The following is a 17,916-nucleotide window of genomic DNA, read 5'->3' as shown; positions in this document are numbered from 1 at the left end:
ATGCATACCCTGTGTCTTGTGCTAACTATTTGTTTATGGAAAATTCACCTCTAGCTCAGTGTCAAATAAAGTTGCTCTTTTAATAGTGCCTGGGATACTTTAAAATGTTTTGAAAGTTCCATATTGAGTACCATACAGAATTTAATTCAGATGTTTTGTATTCTCGAAGGGCTGAATAGGTGTGGTGTTTCAGACAATAGTTTTAAGCTCAAAGGCTGTCTCTTCTGAGGTGCGTATGATTATATTCTTCTGTGAAAGCAGGTAAATCTCAAACTGGAGTGTGCACAGACATCTTCGTGTGGGCTCTGGCCACAGAATTCCCATTAGCATTAGCTTGGCACTGCTTCTTGTCTCACAGACAGTAAGGAACATGCCTTTTCCACCCTTGAGGCAATAAAATAAATTAAAGGGTGCGGCATTAAATGAGTTGAATTTTGAGTAGTATTTTTCATGCCTCCAACGTTTTAAAATCCTTATGAAGCAGCATTTGGAGTCATGAAACAAGGGACTCTGTTTGTGCCAACATGTTTGGTTTTTTGGTTTTCTGGAATGGTGTGTTTGTGTCAAACAGTCTTTTCGAGTCCTTTTCCCATCGTGGTAGTGTCTGTGACTAGAACTTTGTTTTTCAGTATAAATCACAAATAAATGAGCACTATGGACGGTAAGACATCTTGACTTTGTTTCTTCTGGGTCTTGTCCAGACTATTACAGTCCCTACATATCTCCATGACACAGAAGCAAGAGTTGCAAAGAACGTCCCCAGGGCCCAACCAAATCCTTCCTTTGCAGCAGCTGCCCTGCTCTGTCTATGTTCATTATGTTTGTGCTTCCTCCAATTTTGCACTTTCTTTCAGTATTTCCTAAAGAGACTGGAGAGCATTCCTTTAATCTCCAACGGAAGTTTATTTTTGTTTTCATGGAACAAAGGTTTATCTTTAATGTTACCATGTGTTGTCTCTAATTAGAAGCCCTTTTCCTATATTCTCATAAATAAGAGGGAATAATTTAATTCTTAGTGGATTTGAACATTGATAACTTCAGAGACGGTAAAATCCAGATTTTGTCTAATCCTCTTTCACCACAGAAAATGTAGAGCCTCACCCAAACACCAGGACGGCAAGATCTGAAAGTCCTGTCCTCTTAAAGGGGCCTTCTAACACAGCCACTTACTCTTTCCAGGTGTATGATATTTTATTTCAGGACATTAGAATAGGAATTCTTTTCTCATATTAATCTGTTTCCCCGCATTCAGTGGCTCTATTGTTATCTTTTCCAAAGCATGTTATGATTATTAATAAAGGTATTTCAACATAATATATTAACAAGTTTTGGACACAATGCTGTATCAGGCATCCTGCTAAATAAGTTCATCATGCAATTGAACATATGTAACTTGCAACTACTATGATATATTACCCAGCTTTATAGATAATAAATGGAGACTCAGAATTTTTGAGGCTCACTCAAAGTCAGACAGCTCATCAGGGCTGAAGCCAAAGTTTAAACCGGAGACCAGAGAGTGTCTTCTAACTACGCATCTCATTGTAGGCTGTAACCAATTATTTTCCAAGTGACACCACATGTTAGGACTTCTGAGAATAATGCCTTAAAGTGCCTGTTATTTTTTATTTTTATTTATTTATTTTGCTCCATGCCTTATAGTGTTTAAGGCTATGACTTTCTATTTCATATCCATCATTGTTGTATATTTTTGTGTTATTTTTCTGGTGTCCCCAGATATCATAATTGGAGAAGGGAATGGCAACCTACTCTAGTATTCTTGCCTGGAGAATCCCATGGACAGAGGATCCTGGCGGGTGGGCTGCAGTCCACGGCTCACAAAGAGTCAGACACGACTGAGTGACTAACATTTTCAGTTCAGGTGCTGTATTTCCACATTTTTGTCATAGTGTCCCTCACTCATGGTCACCTGTTTTTCTTAGAAGTAGCATGTGTCAAGTAAAGCTAGCCTATGATAGGAAGCAAAGAATGAAAGGGGTATATATGTGGTGGGGGGGAGGTTGAGGGATGGAGAGAGGGGAGAGAAAGAGAACATTTATTAGCGTTTTCCTTAGATATCAGTCAATATGAGAACGCTGACTGTGCTGATGCTTTTCCATCCTGCTCACTGAGTTTTCCTAGGATGCCTGTCAAGTATGTTAGTATCTCATGTTTGGTAGACTGTGAGTCTCCTCTGTTCCCTGACCTGGTGGAAATAAACACTCTGTACCTGTTCAGTCTGAGTCCCTGAAATGGGGAAGAGTTAAATCCATATTTTTAGCATATTTCTGCAGTGAGATTTCCATGTTGTATTTGTAGGTGTGGAAATGAAGAATAGGCTAAAGGGTTTTGAAGGCAAGAAATATTCAGAGTAAAAAAGACCCTTCTTAGATAAATGCAGTGAGGAATGCACAGTGGTTCCGACCTCAGGAAAAGCTTTCTTCATTAACTGCTTTGAGGAGGGCATAGATGTCTTCAGTTAGGGTATATCCATCGTGCTTACTTTTTGCCCTGCATTTCAAGGACAATGAGGAAGGTTCCTGAGAATATTCACTTGCTTTAGACTGGCCTTTTAGGGGTCTAACAAAATACAAATACTGCTGGTCAAGAAAATAAAGTTGATAAAAGCTAATTATTATGTTTCAATGGTTGTAGGAATATCAAATTTTTACATAACATATTTTAAAAGTCGTTGTGCCCTGTGTTAAGTAATTTGTATTATTAATTATGCAGCTTTTAAATGTCGCCAGTAACGTTATAACAAGGTAATTTTCAGTTGAAATTCTGATTAAACCTAAATGTTGTGTTAATTACATATTATTCAAGAAATAATACAAAATAAACCCCAAATAATAAACACCCCACCCTAACCAATTACTCAGATCACAAATTCCATCATAGGCTCTACTTTTACCATTTCATTAGTCATATTTTTCTCACCCTCTTGTTTCATCTCCTTCTATCGTATCTTATTTTCTCAGGTACTGATGTCATAGTAAAGATATGTATCAATAATAAAAATTTTACTGATAGGAAGAGAACTGCTTTAATCTGATTCAGTGTGTCAGATTTTATAATTATATAATTTGTCACATAACTTATCTATAAATACCTATAAATATTCTGGAACTCAGACAAGGAAAAAAAAAAGTTTATTACCTTAAGGCAAAACAGGTTTGCTATACTGCTGTTGACCACTGTTGAAAGTCATTTTTATAGTTTTCAGTATGTTTGCTCAAGATCACTATTAATGTTAACATATAGTATAAAACTGCGATATTTTGTATTTTCTTTTTATAGATTGTTTTTTCCTGTTAAAAACTGTCTTTAAAATGATAGTATTAAATGGAGCAACTGAGGAGGTTTTATTGTCAAAGGTACATGAACTAGCTGACATGCTGTCACCTGTGATTCTGTTTAATGGGAGTAATAACTTTTCCCATTACCTATTATCTTTTATTAAAATTTTCTGTAGTTTGTTGTGCCATATAATAGACATAATTTGTGATATATCAACACAGCAAATGTGAGCTTGGGAATTCTCTTGTCTTTGCTCGGAAGAGTTGACTTCCTCTACCTTTTCCCACTGTGTAGGAAAGAAAGAGGAAAACAGATGTAAATGGAAGAAACACGCAGTGGCTGTATTTACCTAAGGTCATCTTTGAGCTGTTAAGAGAAGTTTAATCAGCCACATCACATCCTTGTGGGTCACAAATATGATTTGTTAACATAAAACACTGGGCTTCCCTGTGGTTTGGCTGGTATAGAATCCACCAGCAATACAAGAGACTGCCTGTAATGCAGAAGACCCAAGTCGACCCTTGGATCAGGAAGATCCCCTGGAAAAAGAAATGGCAACTCATCCCAGTACTCTTGCCTGGGAAATTCCATAGGCAGAGGATCTTGGTGGGCTACAGTCCATGGGGTCTCAAGAGTTGGACATGACTTAGCAACTAAACCAAACCAAAAAACTGAGGGAAACATTTAGTATAATTCCAAAAAGTATTTGCTGATCAAATCGTTTATTATTTTAATCGATAAGTAGGAAGGAAAAAAATTAAGCTCAGCAAAATGCAGGATGCAAAGTGAAAGTGTTAGTTGCTCAGTCGTGTCCGACTCTTTGTGACCCCATGAACTGTAGCCCACCAGGCTCCTCTGTCCACGGGATTCTCCAGGCAAGAATATTGGAGTGGGTTGCCATTCCCTTCTCCAGGGGATCGTCCCAGTTCAGGGATTCAGCCTGGGTCTCCTGTGGATTCTTTACTGTGAGCCACCAGGGAAGCCCGTAGGACGCAAAGTTGATTCAAAAGAGCTCATGAAATTGACTTAGAACTTTCATTCACTCAAAATAATTAGGTTCATTCTGACAAATTTTAAGTTATTTAGTTTTCTAATCTAAAGCTGATTAAAGCTAACTTCACAAGGATCATATTATTTCTTTCATGTAATATATAGTGAACATGTCCCCGTGTTACTGGCATTCTTCTAAAAGAGATTTTAAAGATCGTATAGCACTCTGAGATATGGATTTACAACTTTTGAAACCAATCTGAATTTCCAGTTAGATTGCTTCTAAAACTTGTCTCTTAGGACAAACATTAAGATGAACTTTACTGAATACCAATCCTTGTCTTCTCCAATTATTTCTGAGAATAAAGACTGTGAAGTTGAATTAATAACTGAGTTTGAACTTAAAGTTTTTGGAACATATTACAAAATAGCCCTAATTATTATTTTTAATGATTATAGGGTATTCCATTTTGAATAAATAATATTAATAATTAATATCCTTGAGTGTTTATTGTCTATTACTGTTTTAAGAGCATCATCCTGGTTTACCACATTTTTCTTAAAGATGATGATATGAGGTAGGGCTATTGTTGGGATATATATAGATATATCTATCTATCTATATAGATAGATAGATAGATAGCTATAGCATATAGCTATCTATATGCTATAGATGAGAAAATGAAGAGAGAAATGAGAAAATGAGAAAAATGAAGCACAGGAAAACAGAGACTCACTCAAGTTCAAACAAGCAATATTTTAGAGGAGGTTTTGAATCCAAACACTCTAGGTTAATAGCTAACTTTTACTAATATTCAGTAATAGACAAACAGGCTTACTGAACTTCCCAAGTTAAGAGATTTAAAATGCATTATTTGACCTTCTTAAAAGTTCTATGCTGTATAAACACTTACTTTCTTATTTTTTCTTGTAAAAAAATTGATCTTAGAACTTCGTTTAGGCAAGTTGACAAGTCATATAATTAGTAATTGGTAAAGCAGAAAGTGAAGAACTAAAGAGCTTCTTGATGAAAGTGAAAGAGGAGAGTGAAAAAGTTGGCTTAAAACTAAACATTCAAAAAACTAAGATCATGGCATCTGGTCCCATCACTTCATGGCAAATAGATGAAGAAACAATGGAAACAGTGATAGACTTTATTCTCTGGGGCTCCAAAATCACTGTAGATGGTGACTGTAGCCATGAAATTAAAAGAGTCTTACTCTTTTGAAGAAAAACTATGACCAACCTAGACAGCATGTTAAAAAGCAGAGACATTACTTTGCTGAAAAAGGTCTGTCTAGTCAAAGCTATAGCTTTTCCAGTAGTCATGTATGGATGTGAGAGTTGGACTATAAAGAAAGCTGAACGCTGAAGAATTGATGCTTTTGAACTGTGGTGTTGGAGAAGACTCTTGAGAGTCCCTTGGACTGCAAGGAGATCCAACCAGTCCATCCTATAAGAAATCAGTCCTGAGTATTCATTGGAAGGACTGATACTGAAGCTGAAACTACAATACTTTGGCCACCTGATGTGAAGAACTGACTCATTGGAAAAGACCCTCATGCTGGGAAGGATTGAAGGTAGGAAGAGAAGGGGATGACAGAGGATGAGATGGTTGGATGGCATCACCGACTCGATGGACATGAGTTTGAGCAAGCTCCAGGAAATGGTGATGGACAGGGAAGCCTGGCGTGCTGCAGTCCATGGGGTTCCAAAGAGTCAGACTCAACTGAGCGACTGAATTGAACTAAACTGAAAGTAGATTTTAACTGTTATCTGGGTTATGTGTCTTGAGTGCCCAAACTCTGAATCTCTCCACTTTTCAACTATTTGGATCATTTAGGTTCTTACCATATATCAGTATTAAAAATGGCATTTAAAGGAACATGGTTTGGATTATTTAATTAGTAGAGATTTCTGGACAAGGAGATCCCATGCCAAAGCTTCGTAATGGTCTTAGGTCTGTACATGCATCACTGGTAAATTTTTCGGCAAATGTGAGCCACTTTGTGTAAGAGAACCAGTGTCTCTGGAGACTTCACCAAAAAGAAAAAAAGAAAAAAAGAAAGAAAGAAAAAGACCGTGTTGAGATGGAGAGTGAAGGGTTAGTAGATGAGGCAGCAAAGCCCTCTGTGAAGAGGCGACATTTGAGCTCAAACTTGACCCATGATCTAAATCAGCAGCAGTGGAGTGTTCCAGGCAGAGGGAAGCCTAAGATATAACCTCTGCACTGGGAATAAGCTTTGATTTTTGAAAAAATTAAAAGAAGGCTGATAATGCTAAGATACAAGGTAGGATGGATGAGTTTGAGTTCACTCAAAGAACACTGGTGGTCAACTTCAAGTTGGCCTTTGTGTAGGGTTTCGTGTTCCATGTTATAGATTTTGGACTTCACCCAAAGTACAAATGAAGATCATAGCAGATGAGTAACAGGATGTAATTATATCCTACAATAACAGACTGTGGCCTGAAGATTGGAAGGCTGGCCACTCCATCAGCCCTGGTGAAAGATAAAGGTGGCTTGAACTAGGGACACAGAAGTGGAGATAGTATGAAGCTGTTGGCTTGGGTTATGTTTTAGAGGTAGAGATTCGAAGACTTGCTGATAGATTTGATGCGTGAGTGAAGTAAAGAGGAGAATCAATTGTGACTCCTAACTTTGGTGCTTGAGAAAACCATGTTCCTTTAATGACTTAATTGCTATTGTCCCCCCTAGATGTAATCTCCATTAGGGAAAGGACCCTATCTCCTTTATTCACTGTGTATAACCACTGCCTAGCATAAGACCCGGAGAAGGCAATGGCAACCCACTCCAGTACTCTTGCCTGGAAAATCCCATGGGCGGAGGATCCTGGTAGGCTGCAGTCCATGGGGTCACGAAGAGTCAGGCATGACTGAGCGACTTCACTTTCACTGTTCACTTTCGTGCATTGGAGAAGGCAATGGCAACCCACTCCAGTGTTCTTGCCTGGAGAATCCCAGGGACGGGGGAGCCTGGTGGGCTGCTATCTATGCGGTCGCACAGAGTCGGACACGACTGAAGCGACTTAGCAGCAGCAGCAGCAGCAGCAGCATAAGACCTGGCAAGGCAAAGAGGAGGTGTCTTGAAATATTCCTGAATAATTTAATAATTATTATACATTATTAGCATGCTATCTAAATTATTTGCTAAGAAATTTCCCCTTATGTTTTATTTTTATAACTTTTTGACATTTTAACATATAAACTCCAAATATATTTAGATTTATGCTACATTTTTTAAGTGTAAACTTAAGTCCATATACTGCTCTGTGATTTCTTTCATGGTATCTAAAATAATCACTCCCCATTCAAAGATTTGGTTAATAACTAGTTCTGCTTCTTATGTGCTTATAGTTTTTATTTTTTGCTTACTTCTTAAAAAAAAAACTGAAATTTAGTTTTTAAATTATATAAGGGCCTATGTTGATTTTTCCCCTAAATTGCTAACTAATTACTTCAAATTAATTAGTCCATTCCTTTCTCTTAAAAAATGTCTTCACTTACTGAATTTTTACAAGTATTAGTCTATTGCTAACTGTTTAGCAATAGTCTATTGCTAACCAGCCACATTGCTGGTTTGCTTGGCTAAGTCGCTTTCAGTTGTGTCCAGCTCTTTGCGACCCCGTAGACTGTAGCCCACAAGGCTCCTCTGTCCATGGGATTCTCCAGGCATATATGGATATAGCAGCCACATATGGATATTTAAATATACATTTATGTTAATTAATACAGTTTAAAATTCTGTTTCTCAGTCACGTTAGCTCTATTTCAGGTGTTCAATATAGTCAATGGGGTGAGTGAATATCATACAAGACAGTGCAAAATTAGAGAACATTTTCATCATCACAGAAAGTTCTATCAGACATTTGTTACTCTAGGAGATATTTTTTTTCAAATTCCTAAAAATTTTCCAAGGGTTTAAAAAATAGAAGTGTGGTATATATAACTACGCTGGGAATCATTGGCATCTTTATAATACCTAGTTTTTACTTTTGGGAGTGTGTTATGCAGCCACATTTGTGAAACAAGTTATTTTTTTCTCTCATTAAATTTTTAATTTCTTTCAATGTTGTCTACAGTTCTGCATGAGATTAATCCTAGGAGGCTTTAATGTTATAAAGTATTTAATATGTGTCTTTAATTTTTTCTTCAACCATTTTTCAATTTAGGTATTCTACTTTAATTTGTTAAAATATAGCAGGCTTTTAAAAAAGAAAATTTGCATTTTACCATATTTTCAAGTTTATTAATACAATGATTTCCTTGACTTAAAATCTATTTAGCTGTCTTTTAGTCTTCAAATTTTATTTACTTGCTTTTACTATTTTCTCTAATAAATTCCCAGAGGTTTTAAATGTTTTAAGTAATTGTCAATATTTATTCAGTTTCTCCTCATTTTTCACACAGAAACTCTGGACCTGTCCAACTGAGACATTTTGATGCTTTAAGATGATTTTGTGTTTCCTTTTATGGCCTTCCATATGTATTTCATCATTTGCGTTCAGGATATCTTATTTGCTTCTCTGTGTAGTTCTTACTGGTCATTTTGCTGTCTCTCCTAGGTACTCTGAAGTTAGAAAATGAGTAACTGAGGAAGCTAGTAATTGAATGCAAAACTAGTAAAACCATATCGCCTACACTTTTAAAACATTTTAAGGAAAAATAGTTATTTTAAAATTCTATATCTTTTCTATTTGTACTGCCTTGTAGTACAATTTGCTTTTATAATCTGTTTGAATACCTAGTATTTGGTCAGTGTTTGTAATTATTTTATAAATCCTTATAGATATTTAGTCTTTGTTTATAGGAAACTGAGTATCTAACATCTAATTTTGTGCATCTAGGTTCTATTTTATTAATTATATTGTTCAAATTATTTATACCCTTATTTTTTTATTCTTCAGTGTATAGCACTGTGATAGTGGCTTAATATTTACCAGTCAATGGTATTGATTTTTTAATCAACATGCTGTAACTAGAATTTGCTAATTCTTTAATGTTGCAGGATATTAATAATATTGTCTGCATAAATTTTTGCTGTTTTCACATGAAAACATCTTTAACATTTTAAAATGTTTAATGAAACAATTAATATACTTCTGTTTTTATCCCAGTCTTAAACTTGTTCCATTATCTGTCTTGCTAGATATTGCATTCTGTTTCTGTGCTCCTAATTATTGTATTTTAACTTTTTTCAGTATATTATTACTACTTGGTTTTAATATATTTAAACATGTGGAAAGTAGAGTTCCTACTAAATGTTATCCTGAAGTATTATCCAGTTTGTTTTTAAAAGTCTGCTGCTGCTGCTGCTGCTGCTAAGTTGCTTCAGTCGTGTCCGACTCTATGCGACCCCATGGACGGCAGCCCACCAGGCTCCCCTGTTCCTGGGATTCTCCAGGCAAGAACACTGGAGTGGGTTGCCATTTCCTTCTCCAATGCATGAAAGTGAAGAGTGAAAGTGAAGTTGCTCAGTCGTGTCCGACTCTTAGCGACCCCATGGACTGCAGCCTACCAGGCTCCTCTGTCCATGGGATTTTCCAGGCAAGAGTACTGGAGTGGGGTGCCATTGCCTTCTCCGTTTTAAAAGTCTACTTTTATCTAATTATCAAACCCAAAATAATGTAAATTTCTTTTAGAGAGGAATTAGTTGCATTGCCATCTTTTCAACCCCACACCCTATTTTCTGTTAATCTACTCTGTGTTTGCTAATCTTGTTAATATTTAATGCCTATTTAATGTATGTTGTCTAATATTCTATTTTATTACAGTATTTCAAGCAAGCATTTAGACTCATTTGAATCAAACTTCTTTGTAATTTAAAAAGTATCTTTTTATCTTTGGTAAGTTTCAGTTTTCCCTGCAAATTATTTTTAAGCTGAGTTTTTCTATTCTTAATGGTTAATAATTCATCTCTCTGAAATTGGGAACGCATCTTTAAAAGAAGGTCTGCAGCAATGATGTCTTATGATGTAGTGTCTGAGGCAGACACTGAGAGTGGCTGATCTGAGCAGATCTGAGACTGTTTTGGTCAACATCACATATAAATTTCAGAGTCAACTGAATATTATGTTCTTTTATAGCTTTCCCCTGTAAGGCTGTGCTACTGTTTCCTTCTGCTTTTTGCCATTGTTTTTTCTTTTTTATATGATTTACTTTTGATGTGGAGAGAAAGGGGTAGATGTAGGGGTAAAAAGATGATTCTGTCTTTACTGGTTTTCTTTGACAATACAAACATGAACTTGATATTGATTTTAGTTACTTTCCTTAATCTCAAGTATGGGGGCTTTCTCCCAGTCTGGAAATTCTTAGTATTATACATACTGTCAATTCATCATATCCTCAGTACACTTAAATTTAGGCGTATCTGTTGTTAGTGGGTTGCAGTTGTATAACCAGATTCCTCTGGTCTTTTTTTTCCCACTTATCATCTTTTTAACCCATTTGTATTTTTCTCTGCATTCTTGTATATATTGCTTATCATTATTCTTTTTGTTTTCTTTATTGTGATTTTAACAGCCCCTCCTTATATATTTAGTTTGAAAGAATATCTCAAAATCTTACTGAAAAGCATATTTTGAAAATACTACTGCATTTTACTAAGTAAATATATTTCTGGGCAATACTGGGAAAGCCTTCCTTTGTAGTCATTAATATAATGTTAGTTAGCATATTGTCTTATTTCAAAATTTCTCCCCCATCACTAACCCTCAACTCCAAGGGCCCCTTATTTTATATTTTCTTAACATACCGAAATGACAGAGATAGCCAAATCATAAAACAGAGAATCAGCACACTTTAGGATTTCTGTTATCTCCATCAGCTTTGTCCTGGTTGTTATGTCTTTCTCTTTCTTGATGGTAAAGATGGCAAAGCCAAGATGATATAGAATAGAGTGTCTAGCACAGTTCCTGGCCAGCGGGCAGATAAATTGTTCATGATATTTTCTCCTTAGCAGTGAGAGTTCCTAATGAGATTTGTGATCTCCCTGGAATTGCAAAGGGACCAAAATTATGATACTTGTGGGAGGCTACTCATGCTAAGGAACTTGATACTAGGCAGATTTGACCATAGGTTCTAGGTTCTTATCATAAATAAGAGAAAATGAAACAGCTCAGAGTAGAGATCTAAAGGATTTAGGAAGCTGGAGGATAAACAGGTTCTGACAATTGGAAATACACTTTCTTGTTCTCATGCACTATTACTGATTCAGCCAGTTTCATGAAATTTTTAAAGAAGTGGCTTTGTGTCTTCATTCATACAAACATATTTTTAGAAATACACTTCTGTGTTGTATAAAATAAATATTATCTAGCCTATTTTAACCAAATAATTTTTTTAGCCAAAAATTTAACCAAATGTTTTCTTTTTTGTTATTTAAACCTTAATGGTTGAGTTAGTGGTTTGTCACAGTTTTTTTTTTTATGTGTTATTGCTTGACTATAGATACACAAGGTGTTATTATTAATATATCTTATATATAGTAACAGAGAGGTTGCTTTAAAAATGTTTTAAACCTGAATTTTCCCCTGTTGACTTTTTCCTTGCTAATCTACATAGTTTTTAAATATTTCAATAAAATTAGGACAATTCAACTCAATTTGAATTGTGTTATCTCTAACTTCCTCATTGAAGGAACTTTTCTTTCAATTGTACAACCTTCCCAAACCGACATGCAAATTACACTTTGCACATTATTCCCCGATTCACATATTGCTTCTTTCAAAGAGTTTGTGAAATTTTCAGTAGCTGTTTATAGAATTGTGGCAGATTTCTTAAGAACGTTCAGAACATCTCAACTTATCAACAGCTCATAAAAAATATCAGTTCTGCCCCCCCCAACCCTGTCCCTCATTAAAACTCTTCATCGGCAGCTACACATGGCAAGAAAACAAAACCAAAGGAAAGGTAACAGTTTCTATAACCTAATTTAGATATGCTTCATTTGTGTCACAGTTAAATCTCCAAAGAGCATTGGGAAGCATGATGGAATGGAATTCCCCCACAGCTTCAGCAGGAGCCAACTCTCCATATGGTACATGAATAATTCTCAAGTGCAATGGATAAAATAAATGGCGAGACTGATCTTGTATGTCTCTTCAGATGTGGAAAGGAGGCCTCATAGAAAATAAAGCTGCAGAATTAATGCCTTCTATCAGTACATACACTTGAGCCTCCAAAATAGAATGAGATGTTCTTGGGCAAAGTAGAACTAAATATAAAGGAACCAAATGATATCAAGGGTTTACTGTTAAAAAATAATGATCCATTCTTATCTTGCCCCTCATACTGTTGTGTGTGTATGCTCAGTCATATCCGACTCTTTGAGACCCCATGGACTGTGGCCCACCAGGCTCCTCTGTCCAGGGAACTTTTCAGGCAAGAATACTAGAGTGGGCTGCAATTTCCTCTTGCAGGGGATCTTCCCGACCCAGGGATTGAACCTGTGTCTCCTGCATTTGCAGGTGGATTCTTTACCACTGAGCCACCTGGGAAGCCCCTCATGTTGTTGTAGGGATGTTATATCTCAGATCTGCTTCACTCTCCTCTTCTTTCCAGGTTTGGAACACGTATCACTAGCATCCCAGTGTGTGATCTGTATTAGAATAACTTGAGATGCAGGATTAAAATTCTAATTCCTAGGTCCTATCCCAGAGCTGCTGAATCTTTGGGAGTGGGGCTTGAAAGTCTTCATTTTCATCAAACATTCAGTGTGAATCTCATTCAGACTAACATTGGTGCCCGTTATAATAGAGACTATAGAATAAGACTCCAAACAAAGAAGAGAATGGCAGAACCAACGATAGGCACCATGATTTCCCTCTGAGGATGCAAAGGGCATCAGGGTATGTTTCCACCAGTGGTTTCCTATACTTATTTAATACTTGAGCCAAGGGTTAGCCTGATCCAAGATAGAAGGCTGGAATGGGAAAGCTGAGTGTGTGGTGGATGGTGCTGGGTGACAGGTACATACTTCTTTTTGTTCTCAGAAAGCACAGAGTGGGAGGAAGCAGGATCAGATTGAATGCTGTAGTTAATAGTGAATGGCATCCATTCTGTGATTTGATTTCTTTCTTTTTCTGGTAAGATTTACTTGGTTATATTTTTCCACATCAAGAGTCAAATATTTTAAGTATATAAAAACAGAGTGGGAGGCTGATAGAATGATTTTTTTTAAATGGCTGAAAAATTATGTCTGAACTAGGGAAAGACTATTAACATGTAAAAGTCATCTATATAGTTTGGTTCATTGCTGTTTACAGTGTACTGGTTCTAAATTGTGATTGCCAATAGAAAATAACCACAAAGAAGAACAACGAAAATAGACCAAAAGCAAACTGAAAAGAAAAAAAAAAAAGCACTAATTCACCTGTTTAAGGTGTACCTTTTTTGAAGACAGGAAGATGTTTATTTCTAGATGATTCAAGTTAGATGAATTTGTGTCATTTACAAGAGTTATAAAATGTGGCTTTAAGATAGAAAATTCCCCTGTATTTATTGCCAGTGCATCGAATATTAGGTAAGTCCTGATAATTCTGGTATTCTGGAATTTTCTCTTTGGAGGGAAGGAATGCATATTTCTTTGCCTTGAGTGAGAGGGTGATTGGGATTGAATCACTGTGGGTAAGAATCTTTCTAGGTTTTTCATTAAGTGTGGCTATATAATCAGTATTGAAATAAGAACTTTATCGCTTACCACCTTCAATAGTTAGTAAATTCATTTGTATGCTTACAGTTTAAAGGAAAAAGTGAAATTCTATTTAATTGGAAAGGAAGCTACCATGCCCAGTTTTTTTCCCTGTGTGTGTGTGTGTGTGTGTGTGTTCGCGCGCATTCTAGTTACTTATATCAGAAGTGCATAGGAGAGTGTCTCCTGGAGGCTGGCACAGGGTTTACGATGCAAATACTGAAGGGCTGTGAGTCACCAGCAGAGAGTTCATTTATGTGAGCTTTCCACCTTTTGGCTTACCCTATAACTTCTGCCTGTAAAGGTGCTTGCTTTTATTCTATTGTAGCCTTTGTTGCCAAAGGCAGAGGATATTTTCTTTTTAAGAGAGCCCTTAGATGCTTCCTCCACGTTGCCTCTGCTGGAGCAGTGTGGATAAGCTACTTTGTTATCACTGGCACCCTACCTGCTCTCCTAATTCTCCAGAGAGTAAGTGTTCTTCTTAAAAATATAGCTATATTGAGTGCCTCTGTGTCTTTAGATACTCTTTTAATGTGCTAGTATAAAATAAAAGTCTTTTTGAAGATACGTTTTATGGGGAAGTGCCTTCTGGGGCCTCTAGAGATGTTCACAAGCACTGAATCGAGGTACCTGTATAGTGGTTTAATGACAGTGTAGAACGCTTGTTATAAAGTGCCCTTTTGATATGTATCCCAGCACATGGCACAATTAGAGCGTGGTGGGCATGTTGATTTGTTTCCACCTTTACCCCCAAAGCGCCACCCACCCCCATCGCTTTGTCAGGGTTTTGCAACTATAGATCTGTGTTTTGTTTTGTTTTTTCCATCCCCCGAAGATGAAGGAGATCTGTCAGAATGGAAATTTGGAAAATTACACATACACTTGTGAAATTAGGCAAATTCTTATAAAGTTTGTATTCCCACCTAATGTACAGGATCCACAACAGTGCTTTGTTTTGTGTAAGGAATTGTTTTTCTCGCTGTGCAGAAAACGTGTGCAGGACTGTACAGGCATAGAGAGAATATTCATCATTATTTACTGTGTCAAACTCAAACGGAGGGCCAAATTGGCAGCATTCCAGGAGCAGGAGGCCACACCTATTTGTGAAAATGGAACAGATTTCTGTAGTGGCCTATTTTGTTCCTATTGTTGACTATTCTGTTCAAGGCGGTGGTGCCGGGACATGTAGTTTGCAAGCCGCATATGTTGGTTAACAATGAAGGTTGGCCACGGTACTGCTCCATAAAATCCTGGAGACCACACTTGGTTTGTGCACCAGCCTGATCATAATAAGGGATTGGAGTGAGAGATGATAAGTGGAGGAACCTGTGTGATCTGGCTGGGACCTCTTGCTTCACACTGATTGCCACTGATTGATAGGCCTGCTGATGGCTGGACGTTTTCATCTCACGAGATGCCCTATCCTCAAAAGAGGAGGATGAGGAGAACGCCATGCTGCTTGAAGTTCCTGGTTTTCAAATAACTCACATAGCAGGCTGTAATTTTTAAAAATTGAGATGCAATCCCTATTTGTATAAAGATATTTTTCTATACCATAGCCAGACACACATGAAAAACTTTTTAGCCAAATTCACTGGCTGCTCAATTGTTTGCATTATTCAGGGCTCCTGGAAGTGTATGAAGCAGTAACATGTGGGATCAGCCTGAAGTAGTGGCTCTAGTCTGTTCCATGTCATCCCAGAATTGTCTCAAACAATGTGACTGAAGCACTTTCTAGATTCTCTGGCATTATTTGGGAGAACCATTAACCAGCACTAAATAAGCAAACCTAACCTGCCACTAATCAGGTCTGATTGCACTAAGTTGCCCTGGTGATAAGTAGTTTGATCACAGAATCAGCTGTAGTACACAAAGGATGGAGCCTATGTTAATTTCAAAATATTATACTGTCTCTATTAAATGATAACAAAAATATAATTTGTACTGTTACACAGTGACTTCTAGCATTTATATTCCTACAGTTGTTCTCAAACTTGAGCGTGCCTTGGAATCCCTTACAGGGTTTGTTAAAACACAGGTTGATGGGCCTCACCCTCAGAGTTTCTGAAGCCAGATCTGGGGTGGAGTCTGACAATTTTGAATTTCTATCAAGTTGTCTGATGATGATAATGCTGTGGGTCTGAGGATGACATTTAGAGAACCACTGTTTGCTATCAAACTGTTTGTAATTAGCCAGTGAAATCAGGCATCATTTTTAGAGCCGTTATTTTATAAAATGAGTTTTTTAGAAGGTTTAATCAATAATGAATTGTACATGTAAAGAATCATTTTAATAAAGCAGGGTCAGAAAGGATGTTATTAAACTGAAGGAATAAGTAGAGGGAAATTGATCTATGTGATGAGATGGGAATTGTTAGATTACAATTTTATTAAGAAGGAAAAGAAGTTTATATATACAGTGACCAAAACCTGATGCAAGTATTTTTGTTGATATTTTTCTTGTAATTAAAAAAAATTCCCCCAAATCTTTGCAGTGATTTTCCTTTGATTTCTTGCATGTAGCCATGTGCTTGCTGGCTGTTTTCACACGATGCAGATACGTTGCTTATGAGACAAAGAAATGCATCCTGAATGTTTTTAAGGGCCATATTGATTCATCTTTGCCTTATGAAGTTGTTTAAGAAATTAATCATCAGAATCCTTTGTTTAATATCTATTGTTTGGCTAATGCTTTTGTTGTTATTGTAGACTTTTAAAAAACCAACACGTGCATTGTCTTTGATTTGCTCTAGAAAGAGAAAGAAATATGCATCCATTCTAGAGTCAGAAGACTAGGCTCCCCTTGTCCCTGTTTTTTGTATCTCTGTTTAAATAAGATAATTTTAAAAAATAACATCTCTTTTGCTTATACTAATTTAGCTTTGTAAAACAATATAGAATATTATTCTCTAGTTTTACACAATTTTGTTTGTCAAATAAGAATACTAGCTGCATTTTGATGGTGTGTTGAAGTTTCTAAAGAAGATGCATTTTTTTTTTCTTGTACAGGTCTATAAACTTAAAAGTTCTGATTAATTCACCTAATACATATCACTCACATATCATGTATAAGAGGTTCTGTGGGCAGATTCAAATACTTTTTTCGTACTCATAATGCTTTTAGAATAATATAACATACTGTATTCATATTCTGGGTAACACCTGATGATCTGTTGTGATAGCAGAGTTGATTTTGTGGAAGATTTTCTGCTTGCCTGATCTCACATCCCCCAGAAAACTTTTGGCAGGCTGTGGGTGGAAGGCACCTGATTTGAATAACCAGGAAATGACATGGATTTCACACTGATAGCAGAATAAACTTCCTTCAACAATATAATTAGTAATAATTGGACCCAGTATTCTCTCTCCTTCATTTGATCTTCAACTTTATGACAATTAAATTCAACTAAAATTTTCTTATTTGAATAACTATCAAATGCCATGGAGAAGGCAATGGCACCCCACTCCAGTACTCTTGCCTAGAAAATCCCATGGACGGAGGAGCCTGGTAGGCTGCAGTCCATGGGGTCGCTAAGAGTCGGATTCGACTAAGCGTCTTCACTTTCACTTTTCACTTTCCTGCATTGGAGAAGGAAATGGCAACCCACTCCAGTGTTCTTGCCTGGAGAATCCCAAGGACGGGGGAGCCTGGTGGGCTGCCGTCTATGGGGTCGCACAGAGTCGGACACGACTGAAGGGACTTGGCAGCAGCAGCAGCAACATTAAATGCCATGGGTAAATGCTAGGTACCAAACCATACTTGTTACTTCCAGTTACAAATGGAGGTCAGATAAAATTATATCTGAGGAAATAAGAAAATGCACAAATAACTGGAATTTAGGATATCTAAGAAGGCTTTCTTGCCCTCCCCATGTTAAAATGGAGCATCTTAAAACAAAGTTGCATGTATTGTATGT

General features: G+C 36.7%; 1 protein-coding gene across 1 annotated transcript in view; it reads left to right on the top strand.

Annotated features, from left to right (window-relative positions):
- Positions 1 to 17,916, top strand: part of ZFPM2 (zinc finger protein, FOG family member 2) — a 524,714-nt gene that overhangs the window by 80,036 nt on the left and 426,762 nt on the right. The gene's annotated exons all lie outside the window — the stretch shown is intronic.

Source organism: Bos indicus x Bos taurus, chromosome 14 (genome assembly GCF_003369695.1).
Source record: "Bos indicus x Bos taurus breed Angus x Brahman F1 hybrid chromosome 14, Bos_hybrid_MaternalHap_v2.0, whole genome shotgun sequence".
In the NCBI taxonomy this organism is placed as follows: domain Eukaryota; kingdom Metazoa; phylum Chordata; class Mammalia; order Artiodactyla; family Bovidae; genus Bos; species Bos indicus x Bos taurus.
Note: the sequence above shows the minus strand (reverse complement) of the source record. Positions and strands in the feature narration are given on the sequence as shown.